This window comes from Mastomys coucha, unplaced genomic scaffold, assembly GCF_008632895.1.
Source record: "Mastomys coucha isolate ucsf_1 unplaced genomic scaffold, UCSF_Mcou_1 pScaffold6, whole genome shotgun sequence".
Classification (NCBI taxonomy): Eukaryota; Metazoa; Chordata; class Mammalia; order Rodentia; family Muridae; genus Mastomys; species Mastomys coucha.
Genome location: NW_022196912.1, coordinates 26220988 through 26228360, shown reverse-complemented (window position 1 = coordinate 26228360; position 7373 = coordinate 26220988). Strand labels below are relative to the sequence as shown.

The 7373-nt window shown below is 59.2% G+C and overlaps 1 protein-coding gene and 1 long non-coding RNA gene across 5 annotated transcripts in view; one reads left to right on the top strand and one right to left on the bottom strand.

Moving 5' to 3' along the window:
- The window catches only part of Dnmt3a (DNA methyltransferase 3 alpha), a 102973-nt gene extending 100260 nt beyond the window's left edge, over positions 1-2713 (bottom strand). The window contains exon 1 of one of the 3 annotated variants that reach the window (XM_031357097.1): positions 2609-2713. The gene's annotated coding sequence lies outside the window, so the exon portion shown is untranslated. Of the gene's footprint in view, positions 1-2090; positions 2232-2608 lie in introns of those variants that run through there. The other 2 variants (XM_031357096.1, XM_031357099.1) reach the window with 2 other exon arrangements.
- A 33-nt stretch (positions 2714-2746) lies between these two features.
- Positions 2747-7373, top strand: LOC116080639. Of its 2 annotated transcripts, none has more exons than XR_004114512.1 (3): positions 2747-4318; positions 5279-5435; positions 7079-7373. It is a non-coding gene; the product is annotated as an uncharacterized LOC116080639 (long non-coding RNA). The 2 variants fall into 2 exon arrangements; XR_004114513.1 differs by having other exon boundaries at positions 5279-6951.

The following is a 7373-nucleotide window of genomic DNA, read 5'->3' as shown; positions in this document are numbered from 1 at the left end:
GCCAACAGCTCCACCGGGGCCTTTAACGGACCGCAGAGGCAGAGGGGACAAGTCAGCTTGCCCCCAAAGCCCACAAGGAACTTCAACAACCCAACTATCCAAAGGCAAGTGACCGACTGTTCTAACTACCTGCAAGTGACCCCTGCCAGTACAGAGGATAGCCCACAGGGGGTCTGCCAGGCTGCTGGGCTTCCCAAATCCCACAGGCCAGTCTTAACACCCCAGCAACAGCTAGAATAGCTCCCCAGGCTGCAGTTGTCACATCTGCCTGGGAGGGAGGAGGCACCGTGGAGTAGCACCTGATCCCAGAATCCCAGCGCAGCCTGCCCAGGAGGAGGTTCAGCCGCTGGCAGCTCAGGGTGAAACATGAAGACTGAACTGTCCCCGGGGATGCTGATGGCAGTCTCTGGGCACAGCAGCGAGGGGCAAGCTGGGTCACTCGGCCGAAGATACTCCTCCCCGAAGGCTCCTGTCCCCTCTAGTTTGAGAGGGGGCAGTTGTGCAGTCCCTAGCCCGCCCTTCCTCCCCAGACCTACGCAGGCCAAAACTGCCCAGCTGGGTGCAAGACGCCATCTTAGGTCAAGGTGCAGCCACAGAAGGCTCCCCTTGGGAGCCCGGGAAGGGAGCTGTGAGACCCAGTGGGAACCTACTCCCACCCAGGATGCCCACACCTACTCAGCTGGCCTTGCAGGAAAAGAGGAGAGGAGGAGATGCGGAGACAGGGGGAGAGCAACTGAGTGGGGAGCGAAGGGAGAGGGTGCCCCCAAGAAGGCAGGCTCCAGGAAAGCAAAATGAAGTTTGGCAGCCATAGGGCTGCGGGCCCCGCGAAGAGGGGTTGGGGGAGGCCGGGGGCGGGCCCTGGACGCACGCCAGCTCGGTCCGCGCCAACGAGGGAGGGCATGACGGCGTGGAGTGGGGAGCCCGGGTTGAGGGCGGGACACGATCGCGGCCGGCGCCGCACGGAGGCTCGGGGGGGTCTCGTGAGGTGCGGGCAGCACGGGCAGCACTGGGACTGAGACACCCTCCCCCCCCCCATCCGCAGCCTCGGCGAGGCCTCGTCCTTCACTGTGCAGATGCGAAGCTTTCAAGGACACGTCTACACCGGCCCGGCGGGGGTGCGTGTGAGTGTGTGCAGGGGGAGTCTGCCGCAGGGGGCGACCCCGGCATCCCCACCGGAGTCGTTTCCAGCCTTGCCGCTCCCGCCCCCGCACCTTCTAGTCCTCCGCGGCCGGGGCCCGGGATCCTCGCCCGCTCCCGCCCCGCCCCCACACTGCGGCGCCGCCGCCCGGCTCCCACGGCCCGCAGCGGGGGCAGGGAGGAGCCGGGCGCGACGCCCCCCCCTCCACGCCGTTCCGCCCGGCCTCCGCGGGAGCGTGCGCCCCCCGAGCGGGCACGCTCCCCACGCGCGCGCCCCTCCCAGGCCCGCCGGCGCCCCGCACCCCCAAGCCACAGGTGGCCGCGGGAAGATCGCGACGCCGCACTACCCGGCGCGGGCCCTGGCCGCCCCTGGGCCCTGCCGGGGGGCCTTCAGGGTCCCCCCCGCCGCGCGGAGCCTCCAGGCCCGGGGGAGGGGCGGGGCGGGGCGCGGGGCCCGGGTCGTGCCAGGCTGCCATTTTCTGCCGTGGCCACGGCGCTCCCCGGCCGCAAGCCCTCCCGCGCCCCCTCCCCCTCCCCTCCCGCTGCCCGATCCCCGGCCGTGTCGGCACCCCGTAGCGCGCGGCCGCAGGCCCCGGCCGGGCCCCCGGGCGGGGGCAGAGCCCGGAAGGCGGAGGCGGCGGGGCCCTGCGGCAGCGCGCGTCGGGCGGCGCGCAGGGCCGGCGGAGGCCCCCCGTGGCATTGTACGGACTTGAACTTGAGCCCGGGCCGGGCGGGGGCGCCGAGGGGCGATCGCGGCGGAGGCGGCGCGCTGGAGACGAGCAGCGGGGACATAAACAAACCCTCGGCCCGGGCAGTCCGCGCCCGCAGCCCCGCGCGCCGCGCACCGAGTTGCGGGGTCCGAGCCGCGCTCCCCACCGCCTGGCTGCGCCCTCCCGCCCGCCCGCCCGCCCTCCCGGCTTCCGGGCTCCGGGGCCGCAGGCCTTGCTGGTTACCGTGTGGCCCGGCGGGTCGGGCGTCCCGGCTCGCCCTGCTGCCGCGGCGCCGCGTCCCGGCTCGTCCTCTGCTCGCGCCGCCGCCCGCGCCGCCTCCCGGCCCGCCCGCTGCCTGCCGCGCTCCCTCCCTCCGTCGCTGTCGCGCTCCCTCTCTCCGCCTCCTCCGCCGGGTCCCCCCCGCCCGCCCCTTCTCTCCGCCTTCCTCCTTCCCTCCCTCCGGCCGCCCGCCGCCCAGGCCTCCGCCCGCCGCTCGCCCCCCGTGGCCGCGCTGGCTCCGGCCCCGGCGCTGCGGAGCGGCCTGGGAGGCAACACCGGGGGCCCCGGGGTGCCGCGGCGGGAGCGACCGGGGCAGCGGGCGGTCCTAGCGCCCCCGGCAGGAGGAGCGGGTTCGGGACCCCGCCGCGCCCCGGCTGCAGCGCTCCCGGTCGAGCACCCCGCCGGAACCGCGCTCCCGGGCGCCCCGTGCCCCTCGGGTGGTCCCCAGGCCGCCACCTCCCCACCTTGCGGCGCCCCTCTACCTGGCGCGGCTTCTGCGCTGAGTCCCCGCATCCAGCACTGGTCGTGGGGACAGCTGCCCCTCCTCTCCCGGGCCGGTGTCAAGTGCCTCCCCCCCGCCGCCCGCGGAGCCCCCGGCGGCCTTCGCCCTGCAGTTCTCCCGACCTCCACCAGAGCCCACTGCGCTCTGCGCGCCTCAGCACTGGGGCTGGGGACAGCAGCGCCTGCCCAGCCGCGTCGCCACCCTCAGCCAGGTGCCGCGGTGGCCAGACGGCTGCACACGGCCAAGGTCGGAGCGCCTGGCGCCTCGAGGCCATGCTAGGGGGGTCGAGCACCGCCGTGGAGTGGGCTCCCTGGAAGGCAGTAAGCTTCCCGTACCTTGAGGTGGCCAAAAAGAGTTGGATGCCCTCAGGTGGGCTCTGGAAAGATCTGAAGAGGTGGGAGGTTGAACTAAATGACGTTCAAGGCCTGCCTCTTCCAGCTGCAAGGTTCTCCGCAGACCTGCACTAGACCTGGCTCCCTCAGGACTGGGGTGCGCTCAGAGCTCCGGGGCTGTAGTGCTCACTTCTCCGGCTACCATCACCGGAGCTTGGCGCTGGGTCCCCTGCCTCCTCGTCAGGCTCCTCCCCCCTGCCACTGGACGGCACCATCCATCCAGCTCTTCAGTGCCCCAGTGAGTTGCATCTCCCACACCCACGTCACACTCATTTGCAGACCCTCAATACTGAAGCAGGTCCCCATACAACACACTCCAGCTAGCACACGTCACGCCCTTGAGGGTCATAGGGACAGTTGCCTAATTCGTCGAAGCACTCTTTCATATTGCAGGGCATCTTTACCCTTCAGTCTTCCCCAACCCGGAAGCAAGTGTCCTGACCTTTCCTAATGTCACCCAGCTCATGGCCGTTCTTCCCCCGAACCCCACTATTTGTGTTCACTTCTGCCACCCATAGTCTATCACCTGGCCAGTTCTTAAGACTCGTCATGCCCTGTGAGGACAAGGACACTGTATGCCTTCAGTACAGCTCAGCACCTGTACATGCTACCTCCTCATAACTGTTGGTTGAATGACTGTGTGAATTGTAGGCTTCCTGTGTCAAAATCTATAGTCTCCAAATGATGCTCCCAGCTTGACTAAGGACAAGACCATTTTAGAGAAAGGCCCCAACTTCAAGAGTTGTATGGCACTACCTCTAAAGAGCAGCCGCCTGCCACTGAACACACTTTCATCTTGTAAAGTAACTTGTACTGTCCCTACTTTCCTGTGAAGAAACCCATGCTTGGGCTGGGGGTGAAACTTGGTGGGAGAGCATTTGCCTGGTAATCTCCAAGTCTTGGCTTCAGTCTTCAACACCACAAACAAAAAGCCTACCATGAGGCTGGAGAGATGGCTCAGCTGTCCAAAGCTCTGGCTGCTATGCCAGAGGACCTGGGTTCAATTCTCAGCACCCACATGCCAGTCCACAACTGTTTATTAACTTCAGATCCAGGGGATATGGCTGGGCTTATCACATGGTACACAGACACAGGTGCAAGAAAAACATGCTTATGCGCATAATTATTTAAAGCCGTCAAGGCTTAACCCTGAGTTGGGAAGTGGCAGAGCAAGAGTTAAGTCCAGGTTCATTTGACTCAGATCAGCATATTACAGTGAGAAGAAGCCAAAACTGACCAAGAGAGCCAAATGTAAGCCTGTATTCAGTACTGATGGTGCTGTCATTGGAGCCTTGAAGGTAAGAGATGTCTATGTTGCCCGTGTAATGAGTCCCACAGTAACTGTGTTAGGGGAGTTTCGACCAGTGTGTAGCAGTTGCAGGGCTCCACTGCTGGCTCTAGACGCCAACAGAGTCTTTGGTCCAGAGAGGTAGCACCTCAATGCTGGATGGCCCTCTTCACATTGTGCTGGGTTCTGCTGAGATAGGCTTAGCCTTCAGGCTCTGTCATAGTTTGAATATGAAGCCTCCATACAGATTCACACATTAGTGGGCTGGCCCTTTAAAGGGCTGGCCTTCTGCAGGTGGTGGGGTTTTGTTGTTGTTTTATGGGTTTGGTTTTGGTTTTGTTATTATTGTTTAGTTATTTTTGAGACAGAGTCTCTATTATGTAGCCTTGGCTGTCCTGAAACTCATCATGGAGACCAAGCTGGTCTCAAACTCATAGAGATCCACCTGTCTCTGCCTCCCAGCGCTGGGACCAAAGGTGTGTGCCAAAGTGTGGTGGTGCTGTATTGAGGGGTTCTAGAAGCTGCAGGGAGTGGGGCTTGGCCTGGGGACCTAGGTTACTCAGTACATTTCCCTCTCTGTCCCTAGCCCTGCTTCCTGGCTGCTTCTCCAGCCACCACTTCCATCTGCACCTGCCACCATAGTGTTCTGCCTCACAGTTGGCCCCAGGTGCATGGACTAAATCCTTAGAAACTATGAGCCAAAGGACGTCTTTCCTAGTTTAGGCTGTTTTGTGACATATTTTGACATAAAAAAGGGAAGTAGTGAGTACAGGCTTCTACACCCCCTACTTGGTCTTAGACATTTTGGGCTGAAGATGCAGCATCTGTTCCAATAAGAAAAGCTTATCCCGGTGGCACTACGTATTCCCATATCTCAGTGGCTTAAAATCACCAAGTTATAGGGTGGTTTGGTGACTTCCCAAAAAGCTAAATGCAGCACCACCGTGTGTCTCTGAAATCCCACCATTAGGTGTACATCTAAAAGGAGAGAAAGCAAGCCACACATCTGTAATCCCAGTTCTCAGGAGGCAGAGGCAGAAGGACAGCTGACAAAGCCAGCCTGGTCTACATGGTGAGGTTTAGGGTACCTGGAGCTACACAGGCAGACCTTGTCTCCAACAAACAGGGTAAGAAGCAGGGGCGTCTATGTTTGTGCAACAATGTTTCTAACTATTTGCAGTAGCTGCAGAATGGGAACAACCTGAATGTCCACCCACCAATGGATAGATGGATAAGCATGATGTAGTATCATATATGCAGTGGCATAGTATGGAGGCTTGAAAGGGAAGTTCTGATACGGACTGCAACAGGGGTGAACCTTGAGGGCATCACACCAAGTACACTAAGCCAGTCACAGACACTAATGTCGAATGGTTCTATTTACCTGAGGTGCCTAGAGTAGTCAAATCTGTGAACACAAAATAGAATCTTAGCTACCTGGGTCTGGATGGGGGGCACGACAAAGTGGTTAACTGCTAGAGCATCATCCAGAAATGAAAGCTTTCTAGAGATGGGTTGATGGGGTATGCACTAATACAGTTTAAAACAGTGACATTTGAGTCAGGCAGTGGTGGCACATGCCTTTAATCCCAGCACTTGGGAGGCAGAGGCAGGCAGATTTCTGAGTTCGAGGCCAGCCTGGTCTAGAGTGAGTTCCAGGACTGCCAGGGCTACACAGAGAAACCCTGTCTCAAAACAAAACAAAACAAAACAAAACAAAAAAACTAAACCAAACTGACATTTGTGTTACTTGTATTCTACTTCGATAAAACAGTGTAAAGTCACTATAAGTGTCATGGATCCTTTGTGGGTTTGCCGTGCCCATGAATAACCAGAGCCTCTGACCTAAAGAAAGCCACCATCTAAGGGGAAGCACCAGAGGATGTCCTCTTGAAGGATAAAACCAGACATACAGCTCCATTCAACTACAAAATCTAGAGACCAAAAGTAACAGAGGACCTCAAAGACCAGATATCTTAGGCTGAAGATGTAATGTAATGCTTACCTCGTGTGCACCAGAGCCGCAGAAACTGGTGCGACACACATCTATAATTCTAACACATAATAGGGAGAAGCAGGAGGAACATACGTTCATACGTTCAAAGTCATCACAAGGAGACCAGCCTGAGCTAACTGAAACCTTGTCTGTCTGTCTGTCTGTCTGTCTGTCTGAAATTACTAGCTGCAGAAGGGGCTTTTTGGATCCTCTCCCTGGCAACATGATCCCTGACATTGTCTACACAGGGACCTTAGCTGAAAACAGCCCTCATCTGATCTGAGAGGGCCACAGTAGGGCTATCCCAGAGTACCCGCACTGCCAACCCTGGGTCTGTCATCAGCTCATCAAATGCCCCATGCCTCCCCACTCACCCCCCTGACCTCCACACCGCACTCACTACCCTCCCTGCTTGGTGAAGTCACCCCACCCCAACCCCAGCGACTCGCTATTCCCGTTGTCCTCAAGTCACACCAGCCAAGAGAAGGGCATCGTCAACCACTATGGATGTTGGCTCCTCATCTGCACCAAATGGTCATGCTTCCACCTGCCTTCCAGGGAAGGTCCCCATGCTGTTCCGAGAGATAACATCCCAACCAAATTAAACATAGGACCCAGGAAGCTCAAGGATGGGGACTTGGGGTCAGGTAAATCCAGAGTTCAAAGGCAGATCCAGGGTAGGGACTTACCCTTGACCCAACATCATGCATGGCTCCTTCCTTCTCACTACTTGGCCATCTTTCCCCCTACAGTTTTGTTTTGTTTTGGAAACAGGGCCATCCTGTAGCTGAGGCAAGGATCCTGCCTGTACCTCCTCAGTCCTGGGATTACAAGCATATACCGCCAGATCCTCCTGTAAGCAAACTCCACCCAGCCTTCAAAGGTAAACCTGTCTTGGGTTTGGATTCCCCTGCCTCTGAATCCCAGTAGAACTTCTGAAAGCTCCTGAAGTCTCCGGGGAACAGACCTTCTGGTCTTTTAGTCACTAACCCAGAGCCTCAAAGTCTGAGGCACACTTTTGTTTTCTTTCTATTGTCATCTGAATAGAATCATTCCAACCCAATGGCTC